At 47.2% G+C, this 22,769-nt stretch overlaps 1 long non-coding RNA gene across 2 annotated transcripts in view; it reads right to left on the reverse strand.

Moving 5' to 3' along the window:
- Positions 1-377: 377 nt before the first annotated feature.
- Positions 378-22,769, reverse strand: part of LOC119956151 — a 31,352-nt gene continuing 8,960 nt past the window's right edge. The window contains exons 3-4 of one of the 2 annotated variants that reach the window (XR_005458595.1): positions 9,805-10,273; positions 378-606 (exon numbers count right to left, since the gene is read on the reverse strand). This is a non-coding gene — a long non-coding RNA (uncharacterized LOC119956151). The remainder of the gene's footprint in view (positions 607-9,804; positions 10,274-22,769) is intronic. The other variant, XR_005458594.1, reaches the window with a different exon arrangement.

The following is a 22,769-nucleotide window of genomic DNA, read 5'->3' on the forward strand; positions in this document are numbered from 1 at the left end:
GTCTGCAAGGCCACGTAACTTGCCCAGGGAAACATTTACCCGTCTCAATCCAAATTAAACGAGTCGTTCTCCTCAACGACCGGCGCTTCCTGCCGAGGTGTCATGACTCTTGCACTGGGGTGGAGAGTTTGCAACCCCAAAAGGAAAAGATTTCTTATTGCTTGAGCATTTTCGGGGCCATCTGTGAAAATGGACAACTGTGCAGTGCGTCGCTGTTTTCATACCGTGACATCCAGTAATCGCAGGATATTTTTACATCGCTTGTTGTGGGCTCGCGTACAGCCTTGCAATTTGACTAAGTGAATCCATGGCAGCTGTGGCATTGTTTGTGTTCTGTAACATCCGAGGCTAGATATTAAACAGCTCTGCTTTATTGCAACAAGAAACCTCCGGTGTATTGAACTAGAAAGTTTATGAGAGCAGCCAATCTTGGCAATGTACTAAGAGAAAACAGCTGTGACAAGCTTACAAAGAATAATTAGCAAAATATGGAACGATACAATAGTAATATCTCTCGATTATCCTGGAGAGTTTCTCCTCCGGTCACTAATGCAGATAGATATTTGCAGATAGTCTGAGCATGTCAGCATCATTTCTTTCTTTGACCTGGGAGATGGAGACAAGAAATAAAGACATATTTATATCGCCATCTTTCTCATCCTCAGAGTGGTTTGAACTGTTGCTCAGTCAGCAGAACTCTCACTTCTAAATCAGGTGGGATGTGAGCTCATGTCCAATTTAAGGGGTTGTACACAGAAATCAAGGCCGACACTCCAGTGCAGTACTGACATGGAGTGCTGCACTATCTATAGGTAGGATTTGGGTAGGATTTGGGGAGGCGGTGGAGTGGTCATACAATATGTGGATATTGTAAGCAGCATCAAGGGTTAAGGTAATGTCTGGTCACTAGGTGGTGCTAGAGAGCAACCATATAAATATCAAGGGGTGGATTCTCCCAGCCTCAGCGCTGAAATCGCATTCGGAGTGGGGGCAGAGAGTGGGCGTTCGCACGGAAATCGTGCCCGGCGTCACTGAAGTGATTCTCCAGTCCCCAGAGAATCGCTCGGGATTGCCTGCGACCTACGCGGCGTGGGTAGGGGGCCATTGACAGAGGCCACACGCCAGCCCCCTGCCATTCATCGAGGGCAACTGACCGAGTTCCCGACGGCATGACTCAGTCCGTGGCTGCCCTGGTGAGGGGCGGGGAACCAAGTATCGGAGGGTGGGGGGCCTTATGGGCGGCTGAGGGGGGGGGGTGGGGGCGGCGATTGGACGAGTAATATTGAGCAGTGTGGGGTCGATCGCTGGGACCTTCTTTAGGACCGGGTCCGCCGGCTGAGTCCGCCATGACCCATGGGACTGCCGCTGTGCGCATGCGCAAACTCTTGCCCGGAAGTGCAGGACCCCGTATCCGTAGCCAGAGCTGCGAGAAGCACTCCGGGGCCCTGCCAGCCCCCTGCAGGTTGGAGAATCACTCTGGACTTTCTTAAGGAAATCCCCCTTATGCCTCACAGCCCCACATGCCTCCTTGACTTCTGGGAGAGAGTGGAAGGGAGCCAGGCTGAGTAGATGTGAGATTGTTTAGCGGATAGCATAGTTTAGTATTGTACAGGTGTAATGTATTCTTTACTTATCTAATTCCTCAGCAAATGTTCCAATCTAATTAAGTGTAGTGCAATAAATTAGCTTTGTTTGTTAAACACTGGTTACTGTTCTTTGTCAACACTGGAACCTTCACCATCCTGAACAACAATGCAAAGAACATTAGGAGATTTACCAGGATGTTGCCTGGTATGGAGGGAAAATCTTATGAGGAAAGGCTGATGGACTTGAGGTTGTTTTCGTTAGAGAGAAGAAGGTTAAGAGGTGACTTAATAGAGGCATACAAAATGATCAGAGGGTTAGATAGGGTGGACAGCGAGAGCCTTCTCCCGCGGATGGAGGTGGCTAGCACGAGGGGACATAGCCTTAAATTGAGGGGTAATAGATATAGGACAGAGGTCAGAGGTGGGTTTTTTACGCAAAGAGTGGTGAGGCCGTGGAATGCCCTACCTGCAACAGTAGTGAACTCGCCAACATTGAGGGCATTTAAAAATTTATTGGATAAGCATATGGATGATAAGGGCATAGTGTAGGTTAGATGGCCTTTAGATTTTTTCCATGTCGGTGCAACATCGAGGGCCGAAGGGCCTGTACTGCGCTGTATCGTTCTACGTTCTATGTTCTATGTTCTAACACAACAGTATTATTACTGGACTAGTAATCCAGAGACCCACGGTAATGCCCCGGGAAACCGGCTTCAGATCCCACCATGGGGTTCGAATCCCACCATGGCAGATGGTGGAATTTGAATTCAATTTTTAAAAAATCTGTAATTAAGATGTCGTAAACCATTGGCGGAAACAAAAAACAGCATCTGGTTCACTAGCGCCTTTTGGGAAATCAGTTGACCTTACCTGGTCTGGCCTACTTGTGACTCCAGATCCCGACCACTATTAACTTGTTAGCAGTGTTGCTTCACAGCACCAGAGTCCTAGGTCTGATTCCCGGCTTGGGTGGAGCTGTCTGTGCAGAGTCTGCACGTTCTCCTCATGTCTGCGAGGGTTTCCTCCGGGTGCTCCGGTTTCCTCCCACAAATCCCGAAAGACATGCTTGTTAGGTCATTTGGACATTCTGAATTCTCCCTCTGTGTACCCGAACAGACGCCGCAATGTGGCGACTAGGGGCTTTTCACAGTAACTTCATTGCAGTGTTAATGTAAGCCTACTTGTGACAATAATAAAGATAATTATTATTACTTCTTTTTTTATATAAATTTAGAGTACCCAATTCATTTTTTCCAATTAAGGGGCAATTTAGCATGGCCAATCCACCTACCCTACACATCTTTGGGTTGTGGGGGCGAGACCCACACAGACACAGGGAGTATGTGCAAACGCCACATGGACAGTGACCCAGAGCCGGGTTCGAACCTGGGACCTCAGCGCTGTGAGGCAGCAATGCTAACCACTGTGCTGCCCTTTATTATTACTTCTTGACTGGTGTCTGAAATGGCCCAGCTAGTCACTCAGGTCACGAGGACAATTAGGGATGAGTAACAAAGGCCTTGCTAGTGACACCCACAACCTATGGAAGAACAAAGGAAAATAAATATTAAACGGACACCCTGGTTTTTTGACTCTCTGGCAGGTGTAAAAAAATCTCAATTTGAAGAAGGCTGAGTTAAGTATCCCCCCTCCCCTGTACCTTGGCCAATACTTAGCACTCAATTATCACCACAGAAGGGCAATGATATGTTTGTTACCCTTATCCTGCGTATGGGAGCTTGCCGTGCATCAAGGCTGTGTTTGCGAAATTACAAGTGCAACTACACTTCAAAAGTATTTCATGGGCAGGAAAGTGGATTGGGATCTTCCTATGGTCGTGGAAGGAGTCATAATAAATGCAAGTCTTTATTTTAATATGCTTTACCGACAATGAGGTACACGTGATGTGTAGCATAAACTGCGGGGCAGGATATAATCCTGGTGTAGTTGAGTCCCTCCAAGACAGGAACAGGAACCTGCAATATAGGGGAGTTATGCTCCAACGCATACATTCCCCTTCCCGACACAAGAAAAGCTTCGGAAGAGGAGACGGGAGGCTCCGTTCTATCATAAAATTTGGACTTGAAATCTGATGTAACCAGGAGTTCTCTGCAGTTGGGATCATGCCACCAACATTGCAACGTGAATACCGCTACAGATTTGTGGGAATATTAAAGCTCTTTTTTCCAGTAATAGTATCATTTCCGTGGCAGGAAAAATGGCCTTTTATTGGTTGAAACTGTACAGCATAATAAATCATTTCAAGTACTAAATCTCCTCCTGGCAACCATGTCCCCTCCAAGTGGCCAAGACGTAACTCCGCACTGACAGTAACATAGTCAGTAAATGCTCCAGCACTGACGGCTGATTGGCAGGAGCGCCCATCCAAGGGCCCAGGTATCCATTTCCCTGTTGGAAGTAGCACGTCCTGTAGGTGCCGAGGCATGCCGTCATTTGAGTTCACCAGGCGCCAAGAACAAAAGTCATTAAAGTAAAGCTACTGTTGGAGGTGGGTTAAGTAATAAATAATAAGAAATTTCTGGAAAATCTAACCAGAGCTCGTGAGGGAATTACTCGGGAAAATGCAGGTCGGCGTTGCCTTTTTCTTGTCTCTGAAGAACTCTCATCACCTCTGTCAAGAAACATGACCATTCTTGCTCGTGGCTATTGCCATAATGCACAAAATGCACCCATGGCCTCCTTAATGGCTCAGTGATTCTGTCCATTAAACAACTGGTGCACACAGAGTGGAAAAGTGTCAGGTTTGTATCCCTGAGGTTCAAGGCAAGAAACGGGATCTCGGACTGTTTTCTGTTCCTCAACCTGCCTCTGGTGGGAAACGTATTAAAATCGAGATTTTAACCTGGGTGAATCTTTAATTGGCACAGAGACAGGTTTCCTGTCTGATTGAGGGCAGCTAATTGTCTCTGGAATCTAGAGCCTTGTCTGAACGGGATATGGCGCTCGACTCATCAATCGACAGTTCCAACGCGCCACAGCAAAAAACCTCAACGACCACGTCAGAAGACGGGACACAACCGACAGAGTACCCTTTGTCGTCCAGTACTTCCCCGGAGCGGAGAAACTATGACATCTTCTTTGCAGCCTTCAACACGTCACTGATAAAGACGAACATCTTGCCAAGGTCATCCCCACACCCCCACTATGTGCCTTCAAACAACTGCTCAACCTCAAACAGACCATTGTTTGCAGCAAACTACCCAGCCTTCAGAACAGCGACCACGACACCACACTACTCTGCGATGGCAATCTCTGCAAGACGTGCCAGATCATTGACATGGGTACCACCATTACACGTGAGAACACCACCCACCAGGTACGCGGCCAACATTGTCTACCTCATACGCTGCAGGGAAGGATGTTCTGAAGTGTGGTACATTGGCGAGACCATGCAGACACTGCGACAATGGATGAACGGACATCGCGCGACAATCGCCAGGCAGGAATGTTCCCTTCCAGTCGAGGAACAATTCAGCAGTCAAGGGCATTCAGCCCCTGATCTTCGGATAAGTGTTCTCTAAGGCAGCCTTAAGGCAGACAATGCAGAGTCGCCGAGCAGAAACGAATAACCAACTTCTGCACACATGAGTACCCGCCTCAACTGGGACCTTGGATTCACGTTGCATTACATTCATTCGCCCCCCCCCCCCCCCCAAATCTGTCCTGGCCTTACAAAATCCTACCAACTGTCCTGGCTTGAGACGATTCACACCTCTTTAACCTATGATTATCCCTCTCTCCAGTTGCTCCGTCTGGACCTGTAAAGACTTAATTACCTGCAAAGACTCACATTCAAAATATCGTCTTGCATCTTTGACTTTGTCTACATATTATATGTTTCTGGAACCTCCCCTCTTCATTCACCTGATGAACGAGCTGCGCTCCGAAAGCTAGTGATTCGAAACAAACCTATTGGACTTTAACCTGGTGTTGTAAGACTTCTTACTGGAATCTAGAGACCTACCAGATTCAGAGAGGCACCTGCCCCCTGTACATGATAGCTAACTGAGAGGATACTTCATCAAGAAGATGCCCGCTCAAGCAGATTTTAAAAACTGTAGCCACCTAAGATGGACACTGGGCTAACAAAATGGAGAACTGCTAAGGCTGTAGGGAGAAAACAGTTTTAGCCAGGACAAGCAGTTTACAAAAGGCTAATTAGCATTCTGCACGTATTGAAACCAGTTTATGGCCAGGTGAAAGATCTCAACCAAAGGTGTAAATAGCAAAACGCTTTGCATAGTAATGAGGCCATCCAGATCTGGGCCCACACAATAGCAACATTTGGGTTTGAATGGATACTTTGAGTGGACGCCCAGACGAAACGGCACCAGAAGTATCCATCACAAAAGACCCTAGAGACCGCCCCACCCATCGAGAAGAGACCCTCAGATTGGGGGATTTGTAAGACATCGATTGGGAAATGACCCAATGCAGAATGCAGAACCGATTGGCTGTTTGTCGTCAGCCGCCCCCCCCCCCCCCCCCCCCCCCCCCCGCTAGGAATGCGCATGTTCTGCTTTGGCTCGGCTGCAGCGCTCAACATGGCCACCATGGTGCTGCGGTTGGGGGTTGGGTTTGCAGCAGTGGACCTTCCATTTGGCGAGAGACAATGAAGGAGCCAGTGAGCCGACAGCTGACTCTGCCTGCTCTCCTGTGAGCGCGGCAGCCTCTTGCCAGCGAGAACCATTCTCCCATTTCCAATCGCTCCTCGCGATGTTTGGCCTCTCGCGTCCTGTAATCGGATTGCCCTTTCCCTGGAGTTTGTTTCTGTTTGGAGCAGGTCGCCTTGTTCTGGTAATGGGCCCTTTTCAAGAGGGAATGGGGGAATCATTTTTAGGAATGCCGGCTGTGTGAACGGGGAATCAAATTCGAAGCCCTGTGACAGAAAACAATGCGGGCATGTTTTACTTGGAGCTGTTTTGAGAGTTAAGGAAATAATCGCTAAAATGTTGACTGCATTGTGCTGGTATGTTTTGGGGCAAGGACAGGCTGTACAAGTACTTTCTGTGTACAGTGAACCACATGATGGGTGGAATTTTCCAGCTCTAATCCTTCTCGTTCCTGCTCCTTTTACGAGGGGGAGTAAGTTCCCCCGAGCTGCCCTGTCCAGCCACTTCATGGTTTTGAACACCTCTGCCAAATCTCCTCTCAGCCTTCTTCTCTCCAGGGGGAACAGTCCCAACCGCTCCAATCTATCCTCACAACCGGAGTTTCCCATCCCTGGAACCATTCTTGAACCATCTCTTCTGCACTCTCCCTAATGCGTTCACATCGTTCCTATAGTGTGGCGCCCAGAACTGTACACAATGCTCCAGCTCTAGGGTCTTGGATAAGTTCAGCATCACCTCCGTGTGTTCTTGTACTCTATGTCCCTCATGCCCAAGATACTGTACTCTTTGTAATATGATAATATCCAATTGTTGTGTCCTGTCCTAGGCAGATTCTAACTCAAGTCTCGCACACCAGTTCGTTCAGATGCTTTTCTTTGGAGTCCCTTGTCCCTGGTGAGTGGCAAGCCTACAATGGTGGGGCAGGCGTAGAGGGATCTATTCACTCTATAGCCATTAACTTGCACTGAAAGGCTTCTATGAAACACAAGCTTCGCATTTGCTTTATCAGAGGTCATGAGTACGTTTCGTTAAGCTTCATAGATTCACTCAGCAATAGGATATTAATAGCCATTACTTGCATTCCTTTCTCAGTAAAGCCAGTTGGGATTTGGTTCTTTACAGCCCTTAGTGTTTCTATCTCTCTGCAGGCTACTGGGCGTCAAGCTTAAACATGGGGCAGGTTTTTCCTGTTGTGGCGTCTGGCATGAGGTCAGCACCATTCAGATAGGATCACTTGGCTCGTCCAGAAGCTGTCTGAGATTCCACTCATTTAAACGGTTGGATGGAAAATGGAATGGAGTCTCTAACAAGTATGTAATCGCCCTGGCCAGATCTTCACTGTGCTCCACTCACCAGTCCTTTACATCTAGCAGAAAGATGCCACGGAACACCTGGCTGAGATACACAGGTTTTTCATCAGTAAGGGGGTCAAGGGTTATGAGGATAAGGCGGGAAGGTGGCCGGGGATTATCATATCTGATCAGTCATGATCTCGCTGAATAGCGGAGCAAACTCGATGGGCCGAATGGCCGACTTCTGTCCTACGTTTTATGGCCCTCTGATCTTATGCATTATCCTTTCTGGAAGGTTGTATCACTTCAAGCTCTGTTTTTTTATTTTGTCCTCTGCTCAAGCCAATCTTTACTCTTCTCCGCTTCTTTCACGTTAATTAAATTTCACTTCTTTTCCTTTATTTTTGTTCATTAAAAGGCGGCACGGTGGCACACTTGGTTAGCACTGCTGCCTCACAGCCTCAGGGACCCCAGTTCAATTCCGGCCTTGGGTGACTGTCAGTGTGGAGTCTGCTGCAGTAGGAAACGTGCCACATTCCCACCCCCCGCCATGGGACGTAGTCACCTGATGGGGGAATTTGGACTGATAGGGATTAAATCCTTTGTTCTTGGTACGTGGTTGTCACTGGCTGGGACCAAAATCCATCACCCTTTGCAAATTGCCCCTAAAATGGTGGCAGTGAGACGCACAAAACTGAGTGTCCTGCCCACTCATTTCTGAGGGCGATGAAGAGTCAGCCACATTGCTTAGGGTCGGCTGCCAACAGATAGGCCAGACCAGATAAGGACAGCAGATTTAATCAAGGCATGTGGGCCTCACTGTTTAGGCCTATCTCTGATTGCCCTTTGATTTCAGGGTTTCCACGGATTTTACCTCAGCCCATGTTTTACTGATACAGTAACATTCCCAATCCACTACCAACCCTTGATGGCGGTTCAGGAAAGAATTCGAAGAACAGTTCACTCGGTTCTGAAAATTGTTTTGTTTTTTTTAGCCCAAATGAATGCTGACTCGCTCGAGCCACAAGCGGCAAACATAATTCCAGTGACCAACTGGCCACTTCCCTCCCCTCTCCCCTCCGCCCGCGGAGAATGGGGTTCGGGCATTGCTGCAATGCTTTATTATTTAGATAAAGGACAGGGAGATTCAAAGGCCAAAGAATGCTGGGAAACATGGCCCACCGGATCAGAATTGGGAATTGTCGTGACCTCTGTATATGTAAATACATGATGAGTTAATGTGCAGTCAGTACAGCCAGATGATCACTAGATGGCAACACAGACAGGAACTATATAAGGAGTTTCCTGCTCTTTATTTAGGTTAGTGTGTGTGTATTGCAGCTAGAGGAGAGAAGTGACCAGCTCAGAGTGCAGTATTAAACTAATCTAATCTTGGTTAATTCTACTACTAGTCAAAGTATTAAAATGAATGAACTCGCAAGTATATTATTTTGTTACTCAATAAATAATTTGTCATCAACTTCGACCATTTATCATCAAGTTAAGTATAACCCGGCAAGACAAATGAGCAGCATATATATTACATCTCTGTAATAATAAAGGGATTGGCCAATAAACCAACACGGGCAACGTTGAGGTACTTGGAATTTCAAATTCGATTCCGTGCCATTCTGGAGCTAATGAGGGGCTGTAATTCTGTGACCCTGTAGTATTTCCTTTGGTTTGAGCTTACCTGTAATCAAGAGAGAAGGAACGAGCACGCACTTCCTTGCCAGCTCTAGGGCCTGAACTAATGAGCTGTTTATCTGAGATCCCACAAGGCTCGATTTTATTTTTTTGAGGTTAATAAAACCAGCAGCGTTTCCATTCGAGAGCCCAAGGAATGGAGGTGTGCCTGAAAAAACGGTGCCTATCAACAAGATGTCTGTTAGCAAATGTGCATTATAATGGCCTCACAAAGGTTCTGTATTGTTTCAAAGCTTGTTCGCTTTCTGACTATAAACGTCCTGCTGCTGGTTAAAGGAGACTGAAGTTTAGTTTCGGAAAAACATTTTAAAAGTATTAATAGCTTGAATTCTTTCCATAAACTGCGACAGGATTAGTGTGCCCTGATATTCCCGGGTACACTTGCCTTTCCAGCTTACTGTGCAGCCTAGACGATTAGGAATTAAGTCAACACAAAATCCTTTTTGTAAACCTTTAGAATGTCCCCCCCCCCTCCCCCCCCCCCCCCCCCCCCCCCCCCCCCCCCCACCCCCCGGTCCTCAAATTGGCCGAGCCAGCTGGTCCTCTCTAGCCAAGAACGATTCAGGATGATGATTCCGACCTTACCTGTGATTGAGCTGTCAGAAAAGTGGAAGCCAGTTCTGAATGATTGGATATCTGGAAGAATTTGCACCATGAATCCATTCACTTTGTAAGAAAGATGAAAGACTTACATTGACGTGGCAGCCTGCCCAACTTCAGGTCATCCCAAGGTTCTTTTACAGCCAAGTATGAGCTTTGAAGTGATGTCGCTGATGAAATACATTGAGCGCAGCAGCCCAATTTGCTCACAGTAAGCTCCCACAGACAGCAGTGTGATAATGACCAGATAAGCACTCTTTGTGATGTTGATTGAGGGATAAATATGGGCCAGAACGCCAGGGTCAGAGGTCTTGTAGTACAGTGGGGGGCGTCCCTGACTCTGAGCCAGAAGGTCCGGTTCGATTCCCACCCCAGAGCTTGACGGCCAAGGAAGGTGTGTTCATAACGCGGCCAAACAGGTTGAGTGCACCAATCCTTCCAAACACGCCAATGGCTGGAGGTAAAAGCGGGAGAGACACCTGGTCAGCTATGCTCAACATGGAGTGGCACCCCCTCCCCCTCAAGCTATAAGCCCCTGGCGACCGACTCGCGACCTGTTCCAGGAATTACTAGCTATGAAAACAGACAAAAGTGTGCATCACCGCCACCGCTCGGGACGGAAAGCAAATTGTAATTGGGTCAACTCCCCCAACCCCCTGCTCTTATTCAAAATATTGCCCTGGGATCTTTTCCGTACACTCAAGGGGGTCTCAGTTTAATCCCTCAACTGAAAGATGGCACCTCGAAGGGTGCAGCATTCCTGTGCCAGCCTAGCTTTTGAGGCTCAAGTCACAGAAATGGGACTTGTACCCACAGCACTCCGATTTAGGGTGAGAGGTGCTACCACCTGAACCACAGCTGGCGCCAGTCAGAGCATGCCAGAGTATACCAGCAATCAAAGGGCATACTGTAAACATGGAAGGAGGGAATAGAAGAGACTCGCCCACCGTGACCTATCACTGGTGATTTGGGGTTCTTTCTATTTAAGCTTTACTATCTTCCTTGGGGGTATACGCAGAGGTAAGTGGAGTCGCTTTGCAGTCAAGGTGGTCCCAAGGTGCCATGCCTGACAGTCCAAATGCAAACTAATTCAAGCCTATTGAGGTGCTCCGGGGTACAGGTAATAATAATAATCGCTTATTGTCACGAGTAGGCTTCAATGAAGTTACTGTGAAAAGCCACATTCCAGCGCCTGTTCGGGGAGGCCGGTACGGGAATTGAACCCGCGCTGCTGGCCTTGTTCTGCATTACAAGCCAGCTGTTTAGCCCACTGAGCTAAACCACCCCCTGGGCTCATGCCCAACGCTGCAGCCTAACTCATCAATGGGAGCCAGTGGGCTAAACCCATCAAAGGTGGACCAGAGTTCTTTCCACTTAGCTTCGAACAATCCTGCAATTCAGTGAATTAACAAGCAAGACGGTCCTGGCGAGTCAGGGAGTGGGAAATCTCCCATATCTGGGAACAAGGAAGTGCTCAGTTTAGCTGGTTAACCTCCATAGGTCCAATGTTCCCAAATCTTGGCTGTAGAAACATGTGCCTAACTTCACTGCACAGAGCAAATGGAGTGTGACATTATGGGGAGTGAAACTCTCAAACATGGTAATAGCCTTTAATGTATGCCGAATGTCCTTTTTTCCTATGCTGTACCTTCTATTTCAGACACCATCCTTTGAAACGCCGATTGAATGTTGTTGCTCAGAAAATCGCATTCAATTGGCAACAGAATGATATATTGCCTTTATTCCTAACGTAGAAAAGCTTGGGGCAAAATAAACTGAGGTTTGTTCGGACTACAAACCATGCACTAACTGCTCTTTATGGATTCTACTCAAGGATACAGTACCATGGGGGTGGCAAGGTGGCACAGTGGTTAGCACTGCTGTCTCAAGGCGCTGAGGACCTGGGTTCAAGCCTGGCCCTGGGCCCCTGTTCATGTGGCATTTGCACATTCTTCCCTTGTCTGCGTGGGTCTCCAACACAAAGATGTGCAGGGTAGGTGGATTGGCCATGCTAAATTGCTCCTTAATTGGGAAAAATGAAAAAAGAAAATATAGTCCCACGAGGGAAAGGTTTGTGTAAATTATCCCTCGCGCCCAAAGTTACTTTGAGACAGCGCTGCTATTAATAACTGCTCTGGTCCAATGCATTATGAATGAATGAATATCACTTATTGTCACAGGTAGGCTTCGATGAAGTTACTGCGAAAAGCCCCTATTCGCCACATTCCAGCGCCTGTTTGGGGAGGCTGGTACAGGAATTGAACCGTGCTGCTGGCCTGCCTTGGTCTGCTTTAAAAGCCAGCGATTTAGCCCAGTGTGCTAAACCAGCCCCTATTATTCCTTTACTACAACCATTCCCACTCTTTTGTTCCATATTGGACAGGAAACGTTAATTCTTAGTTTTTCCAGCAATATTTGCTTTTATTCCAGATTTGTATGCATTAAAAAAATCCTGCGCCCGCCACAGCCTATTGCTGAGTTGCAAGTAGATCACCAACAGAGGTCACTCTGTGAATGGCACCAAGTAATTGCAAGGTGTCAGCCTTGGCTCCATAAGTAGCACTCCCACTTCTGGGTCAGAAGGTTGTGTATTCGAGCACTCACACCAGGGGTGACTTTAATACGTGACCTCGACTGTCATGTTAGTCCAGCATTATGCGAGTGTATAGTAATATTTAATATCTTGCTTCCCATCACCTCACTTGTAAAAACTTTGAGGATTCTTTTAACAAAGGCCTCACGGTAGCATGGTGGTTAGCATCAATGCTTCACAGCTCCAGGGTCCCAGGTTCGATTCCCGGCTGGGTCACTGTCTGTGTGGAGTCTGCACGTCCTCCCTGTGTGCGCGTGGGTTTCCTCCGGGTGCTCCGGTTTCCTCCCACAGTCCAAAGATGTGCGGGTTAGGTGGATTGGCCATGCTAAATTGTCCGTAGTGTAAGGTTAATGGGGGGATTGTTGGGTTACGGGTATACGGGTTACGTGGGTTTAAGTGGGGTGATCATTGTTCGGCACAACATCGAGGGCCGAAGGGCCTGTTCTGTGCTGTACTGTTCTATGTTCTATGTAAAGGACTGACCAGTGTAGAACACGACTGAATTAAATGGATTCTGTGTAACTTTGTCACACTTTTTAAACCAACAACCTGGAATTTACAACGTCACATTACAAGCTTAGAATTTCTGTTGAAGAGTGGCATGGTGGCGCAGTGGTTAGCACTGCTGCTTCACAGAACTGAGGACCCGGGTTCAATCCCGACCCTGGGTTACTGTCCGTGTGGAGTTTGCACATTCTTCCCATGTATGCGTGGGTCTCGCCCCCACAACCCAAAAGATGTGCCTGGTAGGCGTAATGGTCATGCTAAATTGCCCTTTAATTGTTAAAATAAAAGAAATTGGGCACTCTAAATGTATTTAAAAACAGAATTTCTGACGATATCATTTTATTTCTTGTCCCATTTCACATCATTGTATTAGATTTTGGAAAGTGGCAAAGCAACGCTGAGAATATTCCTTCTGTGTGACTGGCACAGTGGTTAGCGCTGCTGCCTCCCAGCGCCAGGGATCCGGGTTCAATTCCAGGCTCTGTCTGTGTGGCGTTTGTACGTTCCCCCTGTGTCTATATGGGTTTCCTCCGGGTGCTCCGGTTTCCTCCCACAGTCCAAAGATGTGCAGGTTAGATGGATTGGCCACGCTAAATTGCCCCTTAACATCTAGGGGTGTGCAATTAGATTCTGGAGATTGGATGGGGGGAGTGTAAATGGGTAGAGTGCTCATTCAAAGGGTCGGTGCAGACTTGATGGGCCAAATGGTCTCCTTCTGCACTGTAGTGATTCTGTGGTATTTCTTTTGTGTCCAGAAATATCTGCATTGTTCATCATCATTTTCAATGCTAGCCCAATGCTTTGAGGCTTGCCCAATCCCAGAGATGCGACAGAATGACATTTTGTCTGGATTATGGTGTTATAATTTCCACCCATGCCCCCTACCTGGAGGGTGATGGAAGGTGGTCTAGTTTTTGTAGTTTGTGCAGTTATTACACAGTTTTAAAGCAAAACTTCAGGTCATTTGACCGACAAAGTCAATTCTCCCACTCAAGGTTCATTTCGCCTTATTTCTTCGCAACAATCTCCGTCCAATCCTTTCTCCCACAGCTTTCCTGAAACGCATTCACTATTCCCCTCACTCACTCCGTGTAGTAGTAAGTTCCTCACACTGACCACTTTCCAAATAAAGAGTTTCTCCTGAATTCCGAATTGGATTTCTAAGCACAATGATTATATTTATGACCCCTCGTTTTGGACTTCCCCCCCCCCTATCCACCCTCTTCCCTCACCCCCCACACCCCCCCTCACCCCCCCTCCCCCCCACCCACCACTACAAGTGGAATTTCTTTCTCGATCAACCTGATCAAACTCCTTCAGAATTTTAAAGACATCCGTAAGCTCAACCCTTAGCTCTTGCACCCCCCCCCCCCCCCCCTCCCCCACCACAGCCTGTTCGGTTTTGAACATGTACTGACTTGTCCCAGGGTTCAGGGAATATGTATGTTGGAGGTGGTAATTAGACTTATCAACACTTGGGGAGTCACGAACAATTTTTTCACACAAGCTGCAATGTTTTCTTTGCAAGAAAGGCACTCGCCTGGCCTTTCGAGAGCTCGCGTGAGCAAGGAATAAAAACAGAATGACTATAAATGCTCAGTGTCAGAATATAGGAACATAGCAACAGGAGCAGGAGTGGACCATACTGTCCATTGAGCCTCTTCGCCCATTCATCGTGAGCTTGGTTGACCATGGACTTTAAACTCTATTTTCCCGCCCGCTCCCCACATCCATTGATTCCCTTACAGACCAAAAGTCTGTCTATCCCAGTCAGCGTTCAAAAGGCATCTTGACAACTACATGGATAGGATGGGTATAGAGGGATACGGCACTAGGAAGTGCTGAGGGTTTTGGCCAAGGGTGGTGTCATGATAGGCAAACATGCAACCAATGAACACTCAGAATAGGACACAACCAATGGGCAGTCAGGACACTCAGAGGTGGCATCACCACAAGGGGGCATGTCATAAACACTGTAAAAGGGATGAGGCACTCACACCCTGACTCTTTCCACAGACAGACATCTAGAGAGTTAGACAGGGTTGATCAGCAGCATCACACCCCAGCATGTGGCTTAGAGCAAGCTGGCACAGTTAGACTGAGTTACTACAGTTAGATTAGCAGAGAGTCAAACTCATTTTAGAACTGTGTTAATAGTTCAATAAACACGTTGAACTCACTTCAGAGTCTGGAGCATCCTTTAGTTAAGACTGCATCAAGTAGCAGCCTGTGTTATCCGAAGCAGCATAAACACAACAGGTGGTATCATGACCCATACAGGCTTGGAGGGCCGAAGGGCCTGTTCCTGTGCTGTATTGTTCTTTGTGCTGTGCAGCCTTCACTGTGCAGCCTCCAATGCAAGTATATCCTTCCTTAAGAATGGAGACCAAAACTGTACACAGTATTCCGGATGTGGGCCGAAATTCTCTGGCCGTTTGTTGGCGGCGGGATTATCTTGCCTCACCGGCAGCGCACCATACCCGCGGGTTTCCCAGCGCTGTGCGGCGGCTTCAATGGGAATCTCCATTGACTGTGGCAGGTACAGAGGATCTCGCTGCAAGCGAACGACGAACTGCCTACTGCCACAGCGAAACACACCCGTCGTCTCACCAAACCCACGCAATTATCGCAACCCTTCTTTATTCTTCTACCCCAATCACTTTTCAACAAAGGCCAACATGCCGTTTGCTTTCCTAATAACTTTTTTAAAAAGTTATTTATTGTTATGTGAGAGTACCTTTAAGAAATAGGTGTTTATAAATGGGTGTGTATATAAATATCTGTAGTGAGAGTACCTTTAAGAAATGGGTGCTTATTACTGCAGTGATGTCAGAGAGGGGGTGGAGCTGGGCTGTCAGCTTTTTACTTTTGTTTTATGCAGGGTGTGTTTCGTTTTGTTTTCAGAGCTGGATAGCTGCGGTCACAGCCAGAAGGTGTATGTGAGTCTCTCTCTATAATCTAAAGACTGTAAATCGATCCTGGTGATTTGAGCTAATGACAGTAGTGACTTTAACCTGATGTGCTTCTGGTAAAAGGTGTTTTAAGTCTTATGGATGTCAAAAGGAAAGCTTAAAGGATTACTTGGTGTTGTATTCTTTGGGAGTTGTATTTGAATTAATGGTTGCTAAGTTGTTCACTGTATGTTTTAAAAAGGGTAAGGAAAGGTGGATAAGATGGGGGGGGGGGGGTTAAATATAGATAAAGAAAGGCAAGAGAGAAATAAATGGTAAGAACAGTTAAAATGAAATGGGATGAAAACAAATGGGTCAAGGTGGGGTCGAGCTAATCATCTGAAGCTGTTGAATTCGATGTTCAGGCCGGAAGGCTGTAGTGTTCCTAACCGGAAGATGAGATGTTGTTCCTCCAGTTTGCGTTGAGCTTCACTGGAACATTGCAACAGGCCAAGGACAGATATGTGGGCATGGGAGCAGGTTCTTACGTTAAAATGGCAAGCAACGGGAAGGTCAGGGTCCTGAATGAGCACAGACCGATGGTGCTCAGCAAAGCGATCACCCAGTCTGCATTTGGTCGCTCCGATATAGAGGAGATCACATTGGGAGCAGCGAATGAAATAGACCAGATTTGAGAGAAGAGGTGCAAGTGAAACGTTGCTTAACCTGGAATGAGTGTTTTGGGTCTGGGATGTTAAGCATGGAAGAGGTAAAGGGGCAGGTGTTACACCTTCTGCGATTGCAGGGGAAGGTGCCATGGATGATGGGAGAGGTGTTGGATATGGTGGAGGAGGGGACTAGATTATCTCAGAGGGAACGGTCTCTGTGGAATGCTGATAGAGGGAGTGAAGGGAAGATGTGTTTGGTGGTGGCAACACGCTGGAGTTGGCGAAAATGGCGGAGGATTATGCTTTGCATATGGAGGCTGGTGGTGTGAAATGTGAGAACGAGGGGGACTCTCCCCTTGTTCTGGGAGGGAGGGGGCGAGCGTAGTGGCGCCGGAGATGGACCGCACACTGTTGAGGGCCCTGTCCATAACTGTAGATGGGAAATCAAGGTTGAGGAAGAACCAAACCTAACTTCTACCTATTTTGTGGAATTGTCCTTTTAGTACCATTTATTGTATCATTCCACTTACAGAGGAGTACGTAAGTTGAAATGTGCCCAATTGTTGAGGTTATAGTTAACAACCTTTTCTGAATAACCTGTACTCCAGGACATTCACCCATGGATTTAGATTAAATATTCTGTGGGCAACGTAGTTTTTCGATGAGTCACTGAATTGAAGACCCACCAGACTGCACAGCTGGAATGTATAGATGATGTGGCGCTAATGAAAGTACAGCAGGACATTTTCCCAAGCTCCTGGACAGCATCAAACTTCAGCAAAAACAGATGAGCTCACCATGCATTCCATTATTTTGCTCTTTGTGGAGTCATGCTTTGTGTAAATTGTCTGCCACATTTGCCTACATAACATCAGTGTCTCCATTTCTAAGGGAATTGAGCTGCATGGTGGCACAGTGGCACAGTGCTTAGCACTGCACTGCTGCCTCATAGCGCCAGGGACCCGCGTTTGATTCCGGCCTTGGGTGACTGTCCGTGTGAAGTTTGCACTTTCGCCCCGTGTCTGCGTGGGTTTCCTCCGGGTGCTCCGGTTTCCTCCCACAGTCCAAAAATGTGCAGGCTAGATGGATTGACCATGCTAAAAATACCCCTTAGTATCCAAAGATGTGCAGGATAGTTGGGGTTGCGGGGTGAGTGGATCTAGGTAAGGGGCTTTTTCAGAGAGTTGGTGCAGACTCGATGGGCCGAATTGCCTTCTCCGACACTGTAGTGATTCTATGCTTGAAAGCATGTTGTGGATATCATAAATATGCATTTCCTTCATTCTTGCCACCTGGGTGTCACTGGCAAGCAGTTACTCTCCCTCTCTATTAACCCCGAAAAGACAATGTGGGCCATCTTCTCCAATTGCTGCTCTCTGTGTTTGTAGAAGTTTAACACTAATGATTTACAAAGTCAACCACGTTGGTTTGGGACAGGAGTCACGTATAGGTAAAGGTGGCTTGATTTATTTCCTATAGGACCTCCATAAACCAGAAGGGTTTTTATGACAAGCTTACCGATGCCAACTTCCATTTTCAATATTATTGAGCAATGTTTTATCTACATATAAAACATCAGCCTGCCGTGAACTCATGTCCTCTGGATTCGTTGATCAGTGGGCAATGCCTGCTGTCCCTCAATTCCGGGATGATATCTACTCAGGGCCATGGGTTTCTGCCATGGGTCTTCATGGTGACCGAACAGGTCGATTCTCGACCCGCAGATCTTTGAACAGATGAGGCAGGACCATCCCACAAGGTCGTGGGATTCGAAGTACAGGATTTACTTCCTTTAATTGTTCCTTCTGTGCCTCATCATTAAGATGTTAGGATGCGTGATGCAACTTGATGGACAAGTTGCCGCCATTTTGAACGATTGTTCGCAAGCTCCTTAACCACTCATTCAAGGAGAGCTTCCATGTGTCTTTGAAGCAATTTCTTTGTCCTCCTCTGGTACATTGACCTGAGAGTTGAGGGAAAGGGACCTGTTGTAGAGATGGTTTTCAGTCAACTGGACACAATGTCCAGTCCATGAAAGTTGATATTTCAAGTGCTTTGCCTAAATACCTGTGGAGCTGCCTTCAGAGTGTTTGTTGAATTTATGCCTCACAAGTGCCAGGCAATCACACTTTCCAACAAGAGGGGATCTAACCATTGCTCCTTGATATTCAATGGCATTACCATAGCTGAGTCCCCCATCCTGGGAGTTACCATTGACCAGAAATTGAACTAGACTAGCCGTATAAATACTGTGGCTACCAGAGCAGGGCAACGGCCAGGAATCTGCAGTGAGTAACTCACTTCCTGACCCCCCAAAGCCTGTCCACCATCTACAAGGCACAAGTCAGGAGTGTAATGGAATACTCTCTACTTGCCTGGATTAGTGCAGCTCCAACAACACTCAAGAAGCTCAACACCATCGAGGACAAAGCAGCCCCGCTTGATTGCTCCCCCTTCCACAAATATTTAATCCCTTCACCACTGACGAACAGTGACAGCCATGTGTGCCACTTCCAAGATGCAATGCAGGAACTTACTAAGGTTCCTTAGGCAGCACCTGCCAAATCCACGACCACCACCACCTAGAAGGACAAGGGCATCAGAGACCTGGGAACCCCATCACCTGGAGGTCCCCAACAACTCACTCACCATCCTGACTTGGAAATATATCGGCCGTTCCTTCACTGTCACTGGATCAAAATCCTGAAATTCCCTCCCAAACAGCACAGTGGGTGTACCTACACCTCAAAGACTACAGTCGTTGAAGAAGGCAGCTCACCACCACATTCTGATAGGGCAGCTAGGGATATGGAATAAATGCTGGCCTAGCCACACATCCCATAAATAAATGATTTTAAACCCTGCATGTTCATCTTGTCTTTCATATACAAGGACACCTCTGAATCTCAACATTCACCATTTAAAATAAAAATTGCTTTGCTGTTCTTCCTACTAAAGTGGATCATTTCACTTTTCTCCAAGCTATTCTGCTTCTCAGTGTCTATATCCCTTTGTGTCCTGCTCACAACTTACATTCCCACCTAGCTTTATATTGCCAACTCATTTGGAGACATAACACTGGCTTCCCTCTTCAAAGTCATTGATACAGATTGTAAGTGACTCAGGCCCAAGCACAGACCCTAGTATCACTCAACCCCGCCATCCCAAAACCATTTATTTCTATGCTCTCCTTTCTCTGTGAACCAATTCACAGTCCACGCTAATATATTACCTCCAAACATGTGCGTCCTAACCTTGTGTGGCGATTTCTTGCATAGTATCTTATTGAATGCCTTCTAAAAATGCAACTATACTACATCCAACTCCCGCCTTATCTACACCCTAAACAAGCATGAATAGATTTGTCAAGCTCAATTATCTTTTCATAAACCTACCTAAAACTGCCCAATCATGAAGTAATATTCCAAATGACCATGGCCTTAATAATAGATTCTAACGTTTTCCCTGTGACTGGTGTCAAGTTGCCTGGCTTGTGTTTCCTTATTTTCTCTTTCCCGCCTGTATGGAAGATCTGAGGTACGCTTGCTAACTTCAAACCCATGGAGACCATTCTAGGATCTTTTTATAAAATATATTTTTATTGAAAAATTTTCATTGATAACAAACACGACATTAATATCAAATAGCCCAAACGAATATCAAATATTATATCGTACAAAAGAAAAAAGTAAAAAACACCCAACCTAACCCCCTTAATAATTTTTTTAAATATAAATTTAGAGGTCCCAATTCATTTTTTCCAATTAAAGGGCAATTTAGCGTGGCCAATCCACCTACCCTGCGCATGTTTTTGCGTTGTGGGGGCGAAACCCACGCAAACACGGGGAGAATGTGCAAACTCCACACGGACAGTGACCCAGAGCCGGATCGAACCTGGGACCTCGGCGCCGTGAGGCTACAGGGCTAACCCACTGAGCCACCGTGCCGCCCTATCCCCCACAATAATAACTACCCTCCCTCCCTCCTATGAACAGTTGATGGTGACTAACTCTTTGAAGTTGGAGATGAATGGCCACCATCTCTGGGAAGACGCCTCCACTGACCACCTGACGGTGTACTTGACCTTTTCCAGGTATAAAAATTCCATAAGGTCACCCAACCAGGCCGAGGCACTGGGCAGGGTGGAAACTCTCCATCCCAGTAGAACTTGCCTCCAGGCTATCAGTGAGGCAAAGGCAAGGACATCCACCCTCACCCCGGTCTGCAGGCCCGGTGAGTCCCGGAAAATGGCCACCAACGGGCAAGGCTCCAGATCGATTTTAAGAATCACTGACTTGGAAGGAGACCCAAAAGTGTCCCATCTTTGGACACGACCAGAACGTACGGGTGTGGTTAGCGGCTCCACAAGAGCACCGCTCAGACCTGCCCTCCACTCCTGCAAAGAACCCACTCCTCCTTAGTTAGGCGAGCCCTGTGTACCACCTTAGGCTGAATCAGGCTGAGCCCCGTGCAGGAGGAAGCAGAGTTCACTCTTCGAAGGGCCTCACACCACACGTCGCCATGCAAAACAGGTCCCGGCTGCCCCTCTCATTTACTTCTCCCTCACTCGGGCCAGAGAGACAGCTCCCATTGAATACTCCGCCCAGAAATATTTGAAATTCTCCCCCCCACCCCATGTCAGCAATAGGATCCTCCCCAGCTGGGAGGATTGCAGCGCTAAGAGAAAGGCATGCAGGCCCTCCGAACAAAATTGTGTAACTGGAAGTATCGGAACAAAGTGCGCCCTTGACAATTGAAATTTGACCATTCTAGAATCAAGGTAATTCCGGAGAACCAAAACCAATCTACGTAAACCCCTTGCTATTACCTCTTTTAAAACTGTAGGTCATCAACCCCATGGGGCACGCGGGCTTTTAGCTCCATTTATTCCACCAGTGCTGTTTTGTTCCCAATTAAAGGCCCTCACTCTCATTAGGACCTCAGTTCCCACAATTTCCACTTCTTTGTGCCCCCTACCGTGAACACAGACATAAAATATTTGCTTAACGTCTCTGCCATTTCCCTATTTCCTATTATAATTTCTCCCAACTCTGCCTCTGAGGGATCTATGTTTACTTTTGCTAATCTCTTCCTTTTCACATATTTGTGAAAGCTCTTACAATTTGCTTCTATACATCAAGCTAAGTTTCCTGTTTTGTAACAGTGACTTAATTTCGAAAGTATGTCATTGGCTCGAAAGCACTTTGGGGCAAATGGCGGAGGGTCATGAAAGGTGTTATATCAAAATGTACGGGAGGGTTGTTCTGCCACCCTTTCCCCCTCCAGAGGCATGTTCTGCGGTGGTGGAGGCAGCCCGCCATTAGTCGCAGATGAGATCTTGAAGTCCCCGGCTTTTTCCCACAGTTCGCACACCCTGCTGCTGGGGAGCTGGAAGATCCCACCAGCGTGAATGGCGAGAAAATTTCAGACCAAGTCTTTCTTCCTTTAGGTTCACGTTCTCCTTTTTGCCCACTTTATCAACTTCTTGGTCCTCCTTCACTCATTTTTAAAAACCTCTCAATCCTCAGGCTTAATGTGCTCTTCAGCAACACCGTAAGCCTCACCTTTCAACTGACAGTTCCTCTTGGCGGTCGCTTTTGACAGCTGTCTTTACAGTTCCAACGCACTTTGCCCACACATTCACGTCCACTTTTAACAACCCAAAGGGCGCCTGAGCTCTCCCAATTCCCAAAGGGCGCCAGGGACCCGGGTTCGATTCCGGCCTCAGGCAACTGTCTGTGCGGAGTCTGCACGTTCTTCCCGTGTCTACGTGGGCTTCCTGCGGGTGCTCCGGTTTCCTCCCATGGTCCAAAGATGTGCAGGTTAGGTGGATTGGCCGTGATAAATTGCCCCTTAGTGTCCAACGATGTGTAGGTTAGGTGGGATTACGGGGATAGGGCGGGGGAGTGGGCCTGAGTGTGGTGCTCTTTCAGAGGGCCGGTACAGAATTGATGGCCCGAATGGCCTCTCTGTAGTGTAGGGATTTGAAGGATTTTCTTCCATGTTGTGACCATTCTCTGATGCTATTCTATAATTTTTAATTAATCAAAGGAAAATTGGCCTGGGCTTGAATTTCCCTGATCCCTTAACTCAGGAGATCTTCTGAGTTTCCACTACCTCGAAAGTTTTAATTCTGCCCCTGGCCCTTTCTGAGTGACTCCTAATCATCCCTCGGCATCGCAGAATAGCACCGCTTGGCATTTATAAGGCGTAAACAGATTTGGTGTTGACTGGTCTGTGCATCAGAGGTGGCAGCGTTATTAATGGTCCACTTCGAGGTGTGAACTTAAT

This window comes from Scyliorhinus canicula, chromosome 22 (genome assembly GCF_902713615.1).
Source record: "Scyliorhinus canicula chromosome 22, sScyCan1.1, whole genome shotgun sequence".
Lineage (NCBI taxonomy): Eukaryota > Metazoa > Chordata > Chondrichthyes > Carcharhiniformes > Scyliorhinidae > Scyliorhinus > Scyliorhinus canicula.